This window comes from Saccopteryx bilineata, chromosome 4 (genome assembly GCF_036850765.1).
Source record: "Saccopteryx bilineata isolate mSacBil1 chromosome 4, mSacBil1_pri_phased_curated, whole genome shotgun sequence".
Classification (NCBI taxonomy): Eukaryota; Metazoa; Chordata; class Mammalia; order Chiroptera; family Emballonuridae; genus Saccopteryx; species Saccopteryx bilineata.
In genome coordinates this window covers 170,626,476-170,645,682 of record NC_089493.1, presented here as the reverse complement: position 1 = coordinate 170,645,682, position 19,207 = coordinate 170,626,476, and the positions used below count along the sequence as shown (strand labels likewise).

The window sequence follows — 19,207 nt, the reverse complement described above, 5'->3', positions numbered from 1 at the left end:
GCAAAGCACATAGCAAAGCATGATGCAGACATGCAGAAATAGCCATTTAATTCTCTATTTAGAAAGGTATGTTTATAGTGATATTAATATCTTACAGTCCTTGAAGAGTCAAAATTCTCTGAAAAATAAGTCTGCTAGTTTAAACTAGAAGCTCTAACCTTAGAAAGTATACCATGTAGTCTGTATGTGAATATATTTTTGCTTCAATGCTCATTAAATGGCATATATATCATATATATAATATATATCATATAAATGCATGCCATTTGGAGAATTATACCTACCATTAAGAGAATTATAACATATATATGGCATGCATATATATAATATATATTATATATATATTATATATATGTATATGAGAGAAAGTTTATATCATTCTTTGTATCCTTTTTCCTTTCCCTTCCTTTGGTAACAAGTGACATTTTTGAAAAATGAACGCTACCCTTAATTGAGCATTTTTCTTTTATGTTTATGGTCCTCAAGAGGAAAACTTGGGGAAATATATTCCTGTTTGGTCTGATTTTGCTTTAGACATTTCAGAACCATTATCAGAAACTTTTCTATTGTTGTTTAAAAATGCACCAGCCTTTCTTTTGAGTAGCTCCTTTATTCCTGAAGAATGTTCCATCCTGGATGTTTCTCAGCGAGTCCTTTGGTATTTATGGGCTGTTTCAGTAAATGTAAGGAAACAGTGTTCAGTGGGAAAGCTAAGAGGGGATGTGAGGAATCTGTGTTTTTAAGAGTAAACCCATTTAGCTGTATTGAGATTAACCTCTGTAACCTGGAGTCAAATAGGGAATATATAGAAATAAGAGCTGAGGTTAAAATACATTCTAGATAGACAAATGACCCTTGGACTCGTGTACTGTTGAATTGTTGATTACACTGGGAAACATTTTTTTTTCCCTTTTCTGTTGCATGAGGTTTTAGAACTTTTTCTATATATTTCTCCATTGCTGACTCCAAATCTGAAATTTTTTTTTTGGTGCATGCTCTAGCTTTTATGGAATTTTAATTTCTTTTTGTCACAGTTAATGGCATGCATTGGTTTTCAAATTGGAGTTAAAGGGCAATGACTCTTGAATTGAACATAACCACAAGGCAATTAATGTTTTACAAACATCACTTTTACATAATTGTAGCTGTTTTTAAATGTAAAAAATTATTATCTGATAAAAACACCCACTTATTTTGTTTTAAGATTGAATCATGGCTTCTTCGAGTAGGTGTATATGTAAGAATAGTCCTGACACCTTCTGTTATATATGTGGCTGTTACACACTTCAATGTCAAAGGCAATATTTCATCATTTGTGACACCTGCATATGTTGCCTATTTTCAAGTTCTCCTTGGCGATCAAGACAAGAATTGAGCTCCTCATATTGTGTGTCATAATTGTGAGGAAATGCTTTGTGACTGGACAAAAGGAAAACGCAAAGGAATGCCTTTTGGTATTCCCATGGTTTGGCGTGAACCTAAGGACCACAGCAGTGACTGTTATTTCTGTCTGATTCATACAAAGGGCATTGGCAAGAAAAAACAGCATATGATTGCATATCCTAATATTCCTTCAGCAATAAGACCTATCCCACACTCTGAGACACTCCCGGTTTCAGTTTTCAATGGTTTTATTTCTTCTAAGGATGAAGAAAGTGAACATGGTGATCAAGTGTATTTTGATAAGATGCATGAGGAAATGGTTGTAGAATCTAAAAGGTCTTCTTCTGATGCCAAGCAGTCATTAATCCCTCAGCAGTTTAGCCAACCCGAATTGAATGACTTAGTAAGAGATTTGGGCCTATCAAAGAAAGCAGCTGAGTTATTAGCCTCCAGGCTTCAAGAAAAGAATGTATGTCACCGGTCAGCTAAAGTATCCCATTTCAGGAAGCGTGAACAAATTTTTGTGGACTTTTTTTCTAAAGACAAACACTTTGTTTACTGTTATGATATCAGTAGTCTTCTCAGCCAGCTAGGTGTTACCACTTACAGTCCAACAGAATGGCGGCTATTTCTTAACAGCTCTAAATGGAGTCTGAAATGTGTTCTCCTACACAACAATAATGTTTATGCAGCGGTTCCAATTGGTTTTTCAACTCATCTGTGAGAAGATTATAATGACATAAAAATTGTCCTCGACTTACTGAAGTATGAGGAGCATAACTGGATCATTTGTGTGGATCTTAAAATGGTAAATTTCCTGTTAGGACAACAGAGAGGTTTCACAAAGTATCCCTGCTTTCTGTGTTTGTGGGACAGCCAAGTTCGGGAGAAACACTGGACACAGAAGGAGTGGCGAAACATGAAGCTCTGGAAGTAGGGATGCAAAATATTGTGAAGGAACCTGTAGTTAATCAAGACAGGATCATTTTCCCCCACTTCACATCAAACTTGGCTTAATGAAGCAGTTTGTTCAGGCTTTGAATAGAGAAAGTGAATGCTTTCAACATATGATTTCTGCTTTTCATGCCTTGTCTTTTGAGAAGATAAAAGCAGGTGTATTCGATGGACCTCAAATTTGAACCCTCATACGTGAGGAAGAATTTTCCAGGAAGATGATTAGGAAGGAGAAGGCAGCATGGTAGTCTTTTGTGGCAGTTACAAAGAACTTACTTCCTTGGCAACAAAAAAGCAGAAAACTATGAACTTCTGGTTCAAAGGATGCTGTTGGCTTTCTGCGACATTGGATGTAAAAGGAGCATTAAGATTCACTTCCTGAACAGTCACCTTGATAAGTTTCCCGAAAATCTTGGAACTGTTAGTGATGAGCAGACTACTGATGGAGCATCAAACGAGATTGTCCTCAAGTATACAAACACAAGAGCTAGAAATGCAAATTTTTGCCTCAATAGAATTTAAATAAGTTTTGCGCAAAATTTATGATGAAAATAAGTCTTTTAATAGGTTCTATTTTGAAATTGTAGGCAAATTCTGATTCAATCATACCTTTTAGTGTATTAGTGTATTTTCTGTATTATATAAATTATTATATTTTCACAGAGATGATGCCTAAGAGGACATTCTACTTCATTATGTTAAACTAATGTTGAAAATTTTACAATAAGATGAAAACCTAAAATCTTTAATTGAAAAAAACCCTGTAGCTTATAGAGAAAAATTAATGTCAGATTTGAGATCAGCACACTTGAATTAGGTAAGAACAAGTGTTTTTGTGGATGCAACAAAAAAATTTTTCCCCAGTGTTACCTGAAGCAAATATTTGGTTCTGCACTTCTTTACTTAATCCATTCTTTCTATTTTAAAATCAAAATTCTCTATCTCTCTCCTTTTAGATAGTATGTGATAGGAGAATTATAACAGGCAAGTCTGTTAGTCCAGAAAGGCTGCTATAATAGGAGAAACAGAATATTTCATATATGAGACAATATAGATTTATTTCTTAGTGATCTAATGATAGTTTATTGTGGTTGGCGGGAGGCAGGGGGCTCTCGCTCCACACAGTCATTCATGGATCCAGGCCTTTCCCTGAGGCTGCATCTGCTCTAGGTCCTTGGGGTAGATTCTGCTCAGTTGGCTGATAGGAAAATGGATGAGGATCACATCTTGAATGCATTTCTGGGTCAGGCCAATAAATGACACCCATAAACTCATCTCATGTTCTATTCTCCTGGACATACCTACCTGCAAGAAAGGCTGAAAAATTAGTAGTATTTGAAGGGAGAAAAAGAGTGTGTAGCATTTACTGAGCATTTGCATGTTCCAAGTGCTGTTTCAAATCCATGTGATAGATCAATTCATTTAATCCTCAGAACAACCCTAAGCGATAGACATTTTAATGACACTATTTTCCAAAGTAGGGAACTGAAGCACAAATAAGTTCTTGAACTTGCATGAAGCATAGAACTAGTGAGTGGCTGAACCAGGATATGGGATAGAGTCATCTGATTTAAGAACTCACTTCAACCATTGCCACTCTGCTTTTACATACACTAGAAAGCCCGGCGGTCATACGAAATGACCACTGTTCTAGATATTATAAATTGTAATTAAAATGATTTATGCAAAGGTGTCTGCTAATTCAAACTGAATTACCCAGGGCAGGCGGCGAGGATGCCCCTTTGCTTAGTGCCCCACGGGGTTTCCCCCTTCTACTTCTTCTACTTGCTTAATTGCTTAAAGTAGAGTGCAATGAAGGAAACCACTGGCGGTACATTTCTTAAGAGCCAATGCTAGCTCAATAAATAAAGGTGATTTAAATAATAAAATGTTAATTCACATGTCAAAGATCTCTTTGTACACAACATTTCTTGTGTAGATCTTTCCATCATTTTTAAGCTCGCCTTGCAGAGGACCATCAGTTATTTTTAATTTTACGTCCGTTCTTTCACAAACTCTTGAACAGGCAACATGAAGTTGACCGTGTCCAAATGCAGGCTCAGGTAAAAAAAATGCCAACACGCTTAAGCGTTTGGTCAGCATTACTCTGTCGTTTTTTTTGCATTTCTCTCCTGCCTTTGTTCAAGGGACTCATTTTGTCGAGACAGGCGTTTTTGTCTTGCATCTGAGGCAAGCCTTGTTTCTCTATGCTCATCAGTCTCATTTTGCCGAGAAAGACGCATTTGCTCTGCGACTGAAGCAAACCTTGTCTTTCTCTGCTCAGTGGTTTCTTTTTGTCGAGAAAGCCATTTTTGTGCAGCGTTAGCTCCTTTTCTCTCCTCTTCAGTGCTGTATTTTCTATGAGGCATTCTTAAAAGAATTACGTTAAGACGTAGTTTTTATGTAAAACAGATGATTGCCAATGTAAACAAATGTTCACCTTCCCCCTGACACGCTCAATTTGCATTCAGCCTTAAATTGTTTCAAAAGCAGATGATTGCCAATGCAAACAAATGTTCACCTTTCCCCTGACCTGCTCAATTTGCATTCAGCCGTGGCAACTTCACCCCATTGGCTAGTACAGTTACGCAAGCAACCAATAAGCTATCGGCGACAAACAGACACTTAAGCCGCATATAATAAAGATAGACATGGGTTACAGAATCATGCAACTGTTCAACACATGTAGATAAAGGCATACTGTATTTTTCACTCCATAAGAAGCACTTTTTCCCCCCAAAAGTGGAGGGGAAACTGCCCGTGTGTCTTATGGAGCAAAAAATAATGGTATTTTATTAAATATTTTAACACACCATTTGGTTCAGAATATTTTTTTTTTCTTATTTTTCTCCTTAAAATCCTAGGTGTGTCTTATGGTCAAGTGTGTCTTCTGGAGCAAAAAATATGGTATTTACATTTTGTATTCCTTTATCATATCAGACTTATACAGTGATAACACCCAGGAGTGGACAGTGGCTATATAGAAGGTGGATCCAGAGAGAAATTTATACCTAGGCATCGGGAGCCTTTACAGTGGTCTACCCTTTGGCCCAGCAACTCCACTGCTTTTCTAAAGAAACTTTCAAATGAATGCAAGATGTGATAGGTTTGAAGCCCCCTATCACTGTTGTCTAAAATAGCAAAAATTAGAAAACAACCCAGGTGTCTGATAATAAATAAATACGGGTTAAATAAATTCTGAGATGCACACAATAGATTGTTCTGTTACCCACTAAAGATAAGAATATACAGGCATGCTTCTGACATGAAATATGCTTATTTACAATTTATACATATCCACATCACAAAATAATGTCCACATCAGGAAAACACTTTTATTTGAAAAAGTGTATATTTGTATAGGAAAATTGTGAAAAAAGACATAATAACGTGAATATCGGTCAACTCCAGGGGGTAGAATTTTTTATTTTAAATGAATGTGGCTTGTTTTTATTTTCTACCCTGTCTATAAAAGATGTTTTACTTATATGATGAAAAAAGAGAAAACAACAGAGCAAAAATTTGAGTCGAGAAGCGAGTACCTTTGCGCAGCATGATAGCCAATGGAGAGACAGATATACAAGTTTGTAACCCCCCCCCCCACAACTCCAGGCACTTCTGGGACAGTCAGTTCTGTTCCCTATCATCCATTCGATGACCATAAACTCATTCTTCCTACTGCATGTAAATTGCCTAGTCTGTATCTTTCCCTTTGGCAGGACCCAGTGTGTGGAAATAAGATAGTGTGAGGCTGTGCTCTGGAACTTATTCAGCAGGGGAGGAAAGAGGCTGAGGCTGCCCTTAATTCTGAGAAAATACCATTTATAGATACGTTTTGCTGGCGGGGGGTCACGGTTTTATGTGATATAGCTTTGTTCCAATTGTGGATGCTATCCGTCACATTCAGTTGTCATTGTCAACTTTAAATCATTCAATAGCAAAAAAATTAGATTCCAGGTTGGCCAGGTGCTTAGATTCCTAGACTGCAAATGCCTGGGGAAATTCTAAATAAGTTTCCAGAAGGACCTTTTTAGCAGATCAAAGAGCCATTTGGGTAGGACAGAATCTTAGAAAGTTTCTTAAGAAATTTTATGGGTTAAAAATCTTCTGAAATATCTCCATGGTACCATATTAGGAAACCTGGAATTAAAATTAAAAAAGGCATTTCCAATTTTCATGGTTCATGTTTGACCTTCTGCAGAGCAAGGCAGCAATTTGATTTAATGCAATTCAATGCATATTTATTGTAATTGCATTATAATATTTCTTATAATTGCATTATAGCATTTCGCATCACTTTGGGAAGAAGCACAGTAATTAAAAACCTCAACAGTCAGTCATTTTGGCCTACCCTCAAAGTGTAGGATACCCTGGGCCTCTGCCACCAGAATACTGCACTGGAATTGCCTGTTTATCATCCCATGAGACCAGATCCTTGAGGTCAGAGACTCCGTGGCCCCAGCACCCAGCGTGGTGCCTGCAATATGGTGGTAGGCAGTCAGTAATGACCTTCTGGGAAAATTGACTCCTTGTCCTTTTGCTCCTGTGTACCATTTAATTGCTTATTAGGGTTTCTTTCAAAGGACTAGATAGAGAAGAGGAGGCATCCTTAATCCATCATAAACATGAAATAAGACAACTGACGACATTGCAGTGAGAATTAGAGGATGAAAAACTAATTTAAAAAGTAGTACTTGGCCCTGGCCGGTTGGCTCAGTGGTAGAGCATCGACCTGGCATGCAGAAGTCCCGGGTTCGATTCCTGGCCAGGGCACACAGGAGAAGCGCCCATCTGCTTCTCCACCCCTCCCCCTCTCCTTCCTCTCTGTCTCTCTCTTCCCCTCCCGCAGCTGAGGCTCCATTGGAGCAAAGATGGCCCGGGCGCTGGGGATGGCTCCTTGCCCTCTGCCCCAGGCGCTGGAGTGGCTCTGGTCACAACAGAGCGATACCCTGGAAGGGCAGAGCATCGCCCCCCGGTTGGGTGCATGCGGGAGTCTGTCTGACTGTCCCTCCCCATTTCCAGCTTCAGAAAAATACAAAAAAAAAAAGTAGTACTTGCCCTCATGGTACTCATGCTCTTACTGAAATGATGCACAGAGTCCTCAAAATATACTTGAGAGGGTTAACTGCATGTCTCTGAAAAGTGAACATTAATGTATAGAGAGATAACCACACCTTAGTTAATATAAATCAGTATCAGGGAATCAAACTCAACCAAGCAGATGAATGAGAAAGTAGTTACTTAGATTACATGACTTCTTTATTGTAGAAAAGTGGTTTTTGCATAGGGTTTCATTTACACCGTGACAATCTGGATTATTTTTAGTTCTGATCGCTTTACCCTTAGAAATGCATGTATTGTGTAGCATGACATTTACTTGGAGAGTTGGGGGGGTAGTGGTAGGGAGACCTTTCACTGGATGAGAATGTAGAGTAAAGAGTGGTCAGAGGTGGGCACAGCTACTCTGGGCATGTAATTTTGAAGAGTTTGAAAGGAGACGAGGAAAAGCATCCCATTCTTTTAGTCATTTACTCATTCAACAAATATTTATCTGGTACATATTTGGTAAAGAGGGAAAAGATTGGAAAAATTGAGATAGGGAAAGTCTAAGTAAATGCGTTTGGATTCCGTACGAATTTTGTTCACTGCATTTGACATATTCTATTGAGGAGTAGCAAAATGTCCTGAAATCGAAGAGGACTGAATCAAATCAAGAGCTGGAAGTGTTGAAGGGTGGAAAGAACGTAAGTGTTGACATCAGCAAGACCTGAGTTTAAATCCTCTGCCTTTTTGTTGAACAAATAATGCACAGTCTGAGCCCAGTTTTCTCATCTCTAAAATGGTGACAAGAAGAACTATATTATATGGTTAAGTGAAAGGAAGCATTTAATCTCCTATAGACACACCCTGGTATATAGAGATGCACCCTAAACATTGCTTCTCTCCTTTTTTTCCTCATTTACTTTTTTTCCCCCTCTGTCACCTTTTATTTGGTTTTCTTTATGCCCCTCCCCTCCCCCCACCCCCTCCCTCTCCTCCCTTCCCCTCCGCCTGAACTCTTATCTATGTCCATGAGTCTCAATTTTGTGTCCCACCTATGTATGGAATCATACAGTTCTTATTTTTTTATGACTTACTTATTTCACTCAGTATAATGTTATCAAGGTCCATCCATGTTGTCATAAATGATACTATGTCACCATTTCTTATGGCTGAGTAGTCTGACTCTACAGTAAGCTATTTGAAAAGCTTGGGAAAGTTTTTGATAGTGATCTCTAGATGGCGCTCTAACAATGTGCGCATTTTGTAGGACAGTGGCTCTTGGTGAAAAGGGATATGGTATGTGCTCAGTACAAATGCCTGATTACTACATGAAGTAGGTCTCTGGTCCACAGTTATATGTCCCAGCCTCACCCTGAGTGAGCTAGTAGAATTGGCAGGAAAGCTGCTTAGTGAAGATACATTTTGGTTCATCTCTATAAGGAGGTATGTGTGTGTTTGTGTAAGACTGGTTACGGAGTTAGTAAAATTGACCACTTCTTTCATAATAATGGGAAGAAATGATCAGAGAAGGGAAAGCACACAGGCAGGTCATCCAAAGGAAAATGAGTATTTATGCTGACCCGTTATTCTGTTATTGGTGGTGGAAAAAATAGCCTCCTTCACTACCTCTTTCCCAGGTACTTCACCCAGAGTTGTGAAATCTCAGCAAGAGGGAAGGCATATTTAAAAGGATCCAGAGAAGGGCAAAAGACAGTGGGGAAAACACCAACTGTCTCTTTCAAAGGCTGGACGCGTGCTCAGAGAAGTTGCGACTCTAGACCAGCAAACATATCGTCTGTGCCACCAGCATGCTCATGGCAGACGTTACTAATCAATTATGCCAGTTTCCCCATTGAGGTTGGAGAGGATTTTAGACATGTTCTTGTCATAACATGTCAGGCAGCCATTACAAAATCATAGGGGTTGACATGTGAGATGAAAACTGAGCTCCAGACATATATAGCCATCCCAGTCAAAGTTGTTTGGTTTGCTTTGATTGTTTTTTCCCCCTGTATGGCAAGTAATGAAATCTTATCACACCACAAGGCCAAGCCTGGTATCCATGAGGAGATGTGGGTACTGTAGGAGCTATGGCAGTGGTTGAGGATGCATCATCATTTCAGAGAAGCAGAGACAGGAATGTGGTCTACCACAGGGGGTTCCATCCTTTTGACCTTATTGGAGAAGCACCCAGCATTTTAGGGGCCATTGTCGGGGACTCAGTGCCTTTCAGGTTTTTCCTCAATTACAGTGAAAGAGAGAACATATGGAAAGCGAAGGTCAAGCATCTTCTAGCAACTTCATTACATTCCCACCTTAGTGAGATGATAGCCTCTTTTCTTTGAAAAAGTCCTACTACACTCTTAATATCCAGATTTGATTAGACCAGCTAACTTAACCCATACTTCTTAATGTGATTTATGCCTTGGCCCTTGTTCAACCCCCCAGCCTTGTATTCAACACTCCTCACTAAGACCCTTATGAACCAAATTTTTAAAAAAATACTGAAAGTCAGGAATACACCATTTTTTAAATGTGCATGTGCTCTCCTGCCTGGAATGCATTTCTTCCTAAAGAAGACTTAAAAGGCTTGTCATATTAACATATGTACACACGTACGGGTGGTGTCTGTCCTTTAACAACATCTAGGATGATAAAGCCACCCCATTACCTTGTGCCCTAATAAAGTCAGATCCGTGTAACCAAAGAAATGACCATGCCTGTCAATCCAAAATTGAAATGAATGAGCATTTCAGCAAAGAGCTCAGAAGCACTTTTCCCTTTAATCCTAATCTCCCATTCTCACTGATGTTAGATTGCATGTTAACTGATGTTGCAAGCAAGCCAAGTCTAGATTTTTCTTGATGCCTTCAGGCCCAGGCAGTAGCTGATTTCAACACCCGCTCTGGGCTTCCATGCAACTGGAGGCACACATAGACCCAATGCTTGGGTTTACCAATGAGCAACATTGTAAACCCAAATTTCTGTATGGCTCTACTATATAGAAACTGTACATTGTACCCAAGGAAAACAACATGCTATAGTCACAGGAGTGAAGGACTGTCACCTTACCATAAGAGCACCAGCCTATGAATCCCCTTTCTTGACTACATTCTGAAGGCTTTGACCCTCAGTTACATCTGTATTTACATACATTTATATATACAGACAGTAGTCCCCCCTTGTACGTTTCGGATATATTCCAAGAACCCCGGTGGATGCCTGAAACCACAGAGAGTACTGATCTCTATATAGTATGTTTTTCTTATATGTATCAATACATATACTTTATAGTTTCTCTTTGGCATATCACTGCTTGTGCTTTTGGGGACATTATGAAGTAGAATAAGGGCTGCTTTACCACAATTACTGTAATACCATGACAACTGATCTGATAACTGAGATGGCTACTAATTGACTACTGGGCAGGGAGCAGCTATAGCATGGATTCGCTGGGGCTGGGCAAGAGAGGGAGAGAAAGAAATATCATTTACTGCACCAGCATCCCGAAGAGTCCAAGCAGAGTCTGCAATAAAGACAGAGGACAGGCAGGGGGGTCCATTGGGGGTGGGTCACGCGTCTCTCCATCACCCCCTGCAGAGAGAATTTTTAGCAGAATTTGACCTCAACTATTCTGACTATGGGAACAAGAAGTCACCTTCTCATTCTAGTTTTCCCTCCAGGGAATAGCTTAGCTGTCTCTTGTTCCACTTCTCCCACCAAGATGTCAATACATTGATTTCAGCTTAGCAGAGAGGAGCAGGCTCTAAAATTGAACATGTTCAAATAAAGTGTGTGGATTAGAAGAATGGCAGTTCATTGCTATTGTATCCTTTGAAACTCTTCAGGCACAAATCTCGTAGGTGGCCTAACTGTCCCTGGGAGGTAGAAGTATTTAAGCCTACTTCTTTTTATAAACTGTCCTGAAATGGCCAGTGTCAATTTCAAACTGTTATTTAAAGCCTCGAAAGTAACTATAAGGCCTTGCATTGTCATCTATATCCTCCAGTATAAACCAGTGACAAGGCCATGCCTGAGACCAGCACTGTATTCAGTTTAAGGAATGGGTCACCTTTTGGAGCTGGTTGCCCTGGCACGACATACAGACATTGCGGTCCTGAAAAAGACCCTGTGCTGGTTTTAACAGAAAATGTCAACAAAATATTTCCTACTCTTCCCTTCAAAAGGTCAATTCTAATTCCCTGCCTCTTAAGCATGGGTTGTATTTAATGACCTGCTTCTAAAGAAGAGAATGTGGAGGAAGTGAAGATGTTTGACATCAGGGTATATACGTTATTGTGGCTTCCTCCTTACCCTCTCTCTGGGGAAGCCAGGTATTATGTCACAAAGACATTCAGCTGACCCCTGGAGAAGGCCACGTAGTCAGGAACTGAGACTTCTGTCCAATAGCCATGTGCGTGCGCCATCTTGGAAATGGAGCCATGGGCTCCACTCAACCTTTCAGATGACTGCACCTCTGGTTGATGTCTTGGGTGCAGCTTCAGGAAAAATCTTGAGCCAAAGTCAAGCACTGAAGCTCCTCCTGAATTCCTGACCCACAGATACAATGAGATAATACATGCTTATTGTATTAATCCACCAAGTTTGGGGATTTGCATTACATAGCAACAGCTAACTAATCCTGACTCGTTTTGGTAAAATGTCTGAAATGACTCTCTGTTTCAATTTTTTAAAGAAAGGATAAAATAGACTCACACAAAGAAATTGGTGTGAGTTGCTAAAGTCAAGGCTGTATGTTTCCTCACTAGCACCTCCAGCTTCTTTTTTTTTTTTTTAATTTTTTTTTTTTTTTTTGCATTTTTCTGAAGCTGGAAACAGGGAGAGACAGTCAGACAGACTCCCGCATGCGCCCGACGGGGATCCACCCGGCACGCCCACCAGGGGCAATGCTCTGCCCACCAGGGGGCGATGCTCTGCCCATCCTGGGCATCGCCATGTTGCGACCAGAGCCATTCTAGCGCCTGAGGCAGAGGCCACAGAGCCATCCCCAGCACCCGGGCCATCCTTGCTCCAATGGAGCCCCGGCTGCGGGAGGGGAAGAGAGAGACAGAGAGGAAGGAGAGGGGGAGGGGTGGAGAAGCAGATGGGCGCTTCTCCTGTGTGCCCTGGCTGGGAATCGAAACCGGGTCCTCCGCACGCTAGGCCGACGCTCTACTGCTGAGCCAACCGGCCAGGGCCTGCACCTCCAGCTTCTAATCGGATTTTCTGGTGCTGCCTGTGAAGTCCAGTTCTGGGTGTGGGATCGCACTGTGGCAAACAGAGAAGGGACTACTTGGCAGGCCCAGCTGGTCTTAGGAACATCATGCAAGGCCTTCATTACCTTTAGCTGATGGGCGTAGTACTCTAACAAGAATCCTTTATGTTAAATAACATGTATCTTTTACGGCTGATGTGTCTGTTACATAGAATTATTATTTTTCTTTCAATAAATCCATAAAAATCAACCTTCATGGTCACAGGAAGAAGGAATAAGTCAAATAGTGAGCTTGGGACCTAATGCTTGACACTCAGGAAAGATTTAGAAGAGACTGTTTCTGAGTAGAGACTTTTCTATGGGCCTTGGTGGGATAGAATTCTCTACGGAAATCTGTGAGTTGGAACTGGCTGGGTAGAGATAATTAGTTCTTAGTCATATGCACTAGCTGTGGCTTTTGGGTTTCAGAAACATCCCTTACTTCATTCTCATTTTGCTGGGTGATATTGTGAACAAAAACTTGGTCTTCAATTAGCTTGGTTTTTATAGCCCTACCTCCAATATGATACATATTTAAAATTATAAAGTTTTTTGCAAATACTTTTTTCTCTGCTTTTTTAGTGCGTGGAGGAATAAACTTGTAATTGGAAGACACATTTTCCAGGAAACTACAAAAAAAACCCAACCAGATTCTTATCATGACAATAATTTAAATGAATTTTTTTAATCTCAAGAATGTGATTTTAATCTCTAAAAAGTGATGCTACAATCAAATTAATTCTTTGCAGTGAGACCAAGGGATAAAAAGGTCTGAAAAGTGCAAATTGTTGTCATTAATTTACAAGAGAGAGTGCTTGTTGTTTTGGGAATCAGTTCCAGGGCTCACTGTTTTCACATAATCTTATGTTGTGGGTAATTATACACAGACATTAACTTGATCGAGATAATTACAAGAATTTATCATTGCTGGAGTTTTGATTTATTTGATTTTGAACTATGAGGGACTTTAGATCAGATGATTAACTCATACTGGGTATTTATTTGTAGGTGAGTGCCTGAAATCAATCTTTACTAAAATTAATACAGAGCATGTTTTTACCTTTTCACAATGAATTTTGTTTGATTAACAGAACGGTATTTATTCAGTTGAGGATTTTAAATACCAGATGCAAATTTCAAAAAAAAAAATCACTTGAACCATCGACTTCAAATATTTAACAGATCAGTGCAGAAAAGATTAAGTGGGATATTTACTTTAAAGGACGTGTGTGTGTGTATGTGTGTGTGTGTGTGTGTGTGAGAGAGAGAGAGAGAGAGAGAGAGAGGTAGAATGAGACACGCATGCGTAGATTTTAACTGTTTCAGACCTCATGGTATTGCGGACACATAGAGCCCATGAGGGTGATGTTTTGAGTTTTTGGGAATTTTCTATTCCTTACAAGTTTTATGTAATTGTTGCTAGTGTATCAGGAAATGGCTCCCAACCGGAGCCATGTGTGAGCATCACCAATTGCGTTCCGAATACAGCTTTCCGGGCCCCTCGGGATTCGGAATGGTAGCTCTGGTCTGGAGCCTGCACACCTTTGTTTTTAACAAGCTCCCCAGGTAATTCTGATGCACAGCCTGCTTTTGGAAGTACTATTCAGGCATTCCTGGGGAGGTCTGCTTCTAGCTAGAAACATGATACCATATTAGTTTGCTCCTAAAAGCATAAATAGGAAAATGTAAGAAAAAATACACCTCTCTCTCTTCCACCACTTGCCGGGCCTAGATCCCAAACTCTGCATATTTTCCCTTATGGCCGGGGACATCTATTACCTGCAAGCTGTGTCCTTCCCCAGTTTTCTACCTGAGGAAAGAGACGTTCATCCATTTCTAGTCATGTCTTCTTGGAGTGCGATTCAGATAGCCACTAAAGCTAGCCCTGCTGGTCCCGAGGCATTTGCCTGGCTACCTGGCTTCTACTCCCACATTTTGCTTCAGTTTATATTAATTGATCTGTGGAGTCTTCCTTAAGTCTTTTGTTTTTCTTTTTTCTTTTTTTAAAGCGACAGAGACAGGAAGGGAGAGAGATGAGAAGCACAAACTATTAGTTGCGGCACTTTTTAGTTGTTCATTGATTGCCCCTTACATGTGCCATGACCAGGGGTCTGCAGCCGAGCCAATGGCTCCTTGCTCAAGCCAGCCACCTTGGGCTTTAAGCCAGAGACCACTGGGCTCAAGCCAGTGACCATAGGATCATGTCTATAATCTAATGCTCAAGCTGGCCACCCTATGCTCAAACTGGTGAGCCCACACTCAAACCAGTGACCTCATGGTTTCAAACCTGGGTCCTCAGTATCCCAGGTTGATGCTCTATGCATTGCACCAACCACCAGCCCGGCTCTTTCTTAAGTCTTAATCCTAAAATCTTACCCAGTAACGAAGTCCTTCCAGAGTTGGAGTTCTGCCTTGATTCCCTTCTAATCTCCTCCCCAAATGGTAAGCTCCAGAGCAAGCTTCCAACCCTCAACCCAGAGCCAGGGCAGTCAGCAGCTGGTAGATTTCCCCATGCAGACTGGCATGCCTTACTCCTCATTCCTGCTCTGATACCATATTTCAGATACTCTGTGTTGGACATTCCTTATGACCCCTGACCCAAGAACTGTCCCGCCTGAGATAATAGCTCCAATTCAAAGTGCATCTTCTCTGACCAGGCGGTGGCGCAGTGGATAGAGCGTCGGACTGGGATGCAGAGGACCCAGGTTCAAGACCCCGAGCTCACCAGCTTGAGTGCAGGCTCATCTGGTTTGAGCAAAGCTCACCAGCTTGGACCCAAGGTCGCTGGCTCGAGCAAGGGGTTACTCAGTCTGCTGAAGGCCCATGGTCAAGGCACATATGAGAAAGCAATCAATGAACAACTAAGGTGTTGCAATGAAAAACTGATGATTGATGCTTCTCATCTCTCTCCATTCCTGTCTGTCTGTCCCTGTCTATCCCTCTCTCTGACTCTCTCTCTCTTTGTCTCTGTAAAAAAAGAAAAAAAAAATCAAAGTGTATCTTCTGTGCTCTGGTTAGCTGGATCAGGAGGGGAGACGTAACCCAGCAACTGGAACATCTGTGACTCCCTCCAGCTTGTGTAACATGTGTTTTCTATTCTGGTTTCTTTTTCCTCCAGGTTTCTCACTGTCCTGATCATAGGACATGATTTACAGCTCTTTACTTCTCTTCTGATCTGTAAACTAAGTTTGTGTGCCCTTGATTTCAACACAATAACGACAGTGAATCCCTTAGAAGACAGGGTTCAAAGGGGCCTGTGAAAGCTGTCTTCAAACGTTCGAGAGATTGTCACACAAATGAGGATTTAAACTTAATCTAGGCAGTCCTTGGTGGCTGACTTATGGCTCAGAAGGAGCAGAATGTTCTCCCAGGCTAAGGAAAGTGGCGGGAGCAGCCTCTGAAGAAAGAGGGCTTCCAATAAGAGCTGAATGACTGTGACAGGAATCCTGTGGAGGGGACCCAGGAGCAGAATGGGTCCCGTCCGGCTTTGAGAGTCATGAGTTGTGAGTCTTTGACAGGCCAATAGCCATGCCTTTAGGGAGCACCAATTATAGCTCTGTGGAGTGGCTTCTGGGTCCCAACCCAAGAGATGATCCTGGCTGGCTCAGAAGAGAGTGATGAGCCATCTCAGTACAAAATAACATAATGAGTGTCCCAAGCCTATGTCACCTGGTACAATGTACTCTTTTGTAATAAGTACTAGGGATACTTGCTCTGCAAAGCTGATAACAAATCCATTCTGAAGAGATGGCATGTCTTATGGTAGGCCCATGAAGCTAAGGCTGATACTTGCTGGTGCAGACACAGGGTGTTGGAATGACTTCTCAATAACCCTTGGACATTTAATGATTAAGCTTTACTGAGCCTCTGTTATGTGCTAGACACAGGACGAGAGTTGGTTCACTAAGTCTTGCTAGTCCATTCTACTATGTGTCTTAACTAGTGTACAGTTCTACCCGCCAGATATTGAGCTTTGATGAGCCCGCCCGCCCTGGGCATACCACTCTGGGAGCTATCGGGTTCAGTGTGACCTCCGGAGTAAGGTGGAAACTTTGGGTCCCAATACAGAGTGGTCATCCCCAGAGTGGCCTTTGTTTCTGAGAAAGGGTCATTGTCTAAGAGGGGAGCCGAGAAAAAGTTTCAAGGCTCACCTCCATGGCCTCCATGGCCACTCCCGGGGCTGGCCCGTAGGAGTGCCCCTGGCGGTCCTGGCTCCACCTCCATGGCCTCCATGGCCGCTCCCGGGGCTGGCCCGCAGGAGTGCCCCTGGCGGTCCTGGCTCCACCTCCATGGCCTCCATGGCCGCTCCCGGGGCTGGCCCGCAGGAGTGCCGCTGGCTGTCCTGGCTCCTCAGAGCTGTGACATGGTGATGGAAGTTTGTCAGAACGACTATGAGTTGAGGGTCCACGGGAGCGGAATACTCTTTTGCATTCACATCCTGTCAGCCTCCCATCAGGCCTGGGCGTGTCACGGAAGGTGAGTCCCATCTGCCCCTTTACTGATGCATCTGGAACTGCCAGCTGTGCTCCCCTCGCCCATGGCCGGCCCTGCATCTGTTTTTAGATTAAGTCTCGGCTCCAGGGCCTTGTTTGTTTAACAAAGTATTGCTCTGAGCCTCTGTGTTTGTTTTACTCACTTACCATAGATAGAAAAAGAAAAAAAAAAGCTGAAATAAAACCCTTAAAGCTTGACCAGGCGGTGGCTCAGTGGATAGAGCATCCGATTGGGATGCGGAAGGACCCAGGTTCAAGACCCCAGGGTTGCCAGCTTGAGTGGGGGGGATCATCTGGCTTGAGCGAAAAGCTCACTAGCATGGACCCAAGGTCACTGGCTCGAGCGGGGGGGTACTCAGTCTGCTGAAGGCCCGCGGTCATGGCACATATGAGAAAGCAATCAATGAACAACTATGGTGTCACAACAAAAAACTGATGATTGATGCTTCTCATCTCTCTCTTTCTTTGTTCCTGTCTGTCTGTCCCTATCTATCCCTCTATCTGACTCTCTCTGTCCCTGTAAACAAAACAAAACAAACAAACAAAAAACCTTAAAAACAATCCTGTAAAAAAATCCACAGCATCAGTTCTAGTGAACACTCACAGCTTAACTGCAGGTCAAGTGCGTCCTGCCCCACCCACCCCGCCTCCACCTGTCCTTTCGGTTTGTGAGTGGCTATCATAGGAAGATCATCATAAACTGCTCAGAAGACTCGGGGCTTAAATGGGGCTTAGTTCTGGCCTCAGAAGCTGAGTCTGTGAATGAAGTCTTCAGGCTAAAGAGAAACGCTTCAAAACACTCTCCTAGGTTAATTAGAGCCATTGAAGGTCGGAGAACTTGGGTTTCCTGTGTCGACATCTATCTTAACAAAAGCCTTGAAAACCATACTCCTGTTTTCATCAGTTTTTATCAACTGTTCTCTTTGGATTTGTGGGGCTCAGTGGTAAAGTGTGGGGAAGACATCCCCTCTTGGCTGACCACAAACAAAGGTCAGCAGTCTCATTTCTTCTCCAAGTGGGGGTGTCAGGAACAGAGGTCTCAGAAGTGTGTTGCCACTGGAGCAGAATGAAAGGAGAGGCCCTCGGTTCACAGGGCCCATTTTTCTTGGGGAGAATTATGTAAAGAAGTAGAACTTAAACATATTTCAGTTGCTGTGACTTGAACATGCAAACTTCCTTGGGGTGGGTTTTTTTTAATGCTTGAAAAAAGGAATCTGCGGCTCGTGCATTTGCAGCATTCAGCAACATAAAGGCTCATTTCTGGACTGTGATTGTGTATTGTTTCATGGCTCATGCTGACACATGCTCACTTCCCGTCATAGCCGGGATGGTGCGCTGCGTGCTGATTACATTTTGACAAAACTCTCTATGGAGACTCTAGGCCCAGCTGATGTATAACAATGAGGCATATTCTCTGTGTGTGTGTGTGCATGTGTGTGTGTTCGCTAGGTGTAGAATGCCATCAGATTTTTGACTGAAAATTTCGTTTTCTAAATGTTTAAAGCCATATTTGTCAGTTTAGACTCAAATTCACTAATAAAAAAGTGACAACCTTCCCATGCAAACGGGTGTGCACTTTGCTCTTTTGACTGAAAATGGACATGCCTAGTTAGCACCAATTTTGTTGCAAGTGGTGATAGAATAAAGAAAAAAAAACCTCAAAAAATTGGGGCGGAGGAGAGTGTGATTGGCAGTTTAATTAGGATTGAAATCCACATTGGGATTGGAGGTACTACTTTGGACAATAAAGTCAAAGAAACAAAATCAAAACAAAGATTAGGTACCATGCAGATGATAGGTAAGTAGGCAGGAACACAGGTAGATGATAGGCAGGTAGGTAGATAGATAGGTGGGTAGATAGATGATTGATAGATCAGTAGGTAGGTAGGTAGATAGGTAGGTAGGTAGGTAGATAGATGATTGATAGATCAGTAGGTAGGTAGGTAGATAGATAGGTAGATAGATAGACGATTGATAGATCAGTAGGTAGGTAGGTAGGTAGATGATAACCACAAGGAATTCCCACTTTTCCTAATCCATTAAGGCTGTTGGGTGTGGGAGCATATTTCAGATAGCAGGG

At 41.8% G+C, this 19,207-nt stretch overlaps 1 pseudogene; it reads right to left on the bottom strand.

Annotated features, from left to right (window-relative positions):
* LOC136335604 (ferritin light chain pseudogene) overlaps nt 1-17,121 on the bottom strand; it is a 28,966-nt pseudogene extending 11,845 nt beyond the window's left edge.
* Nucleotides 17,122-19,207: the final 2,086 nt, after the last annotated feature.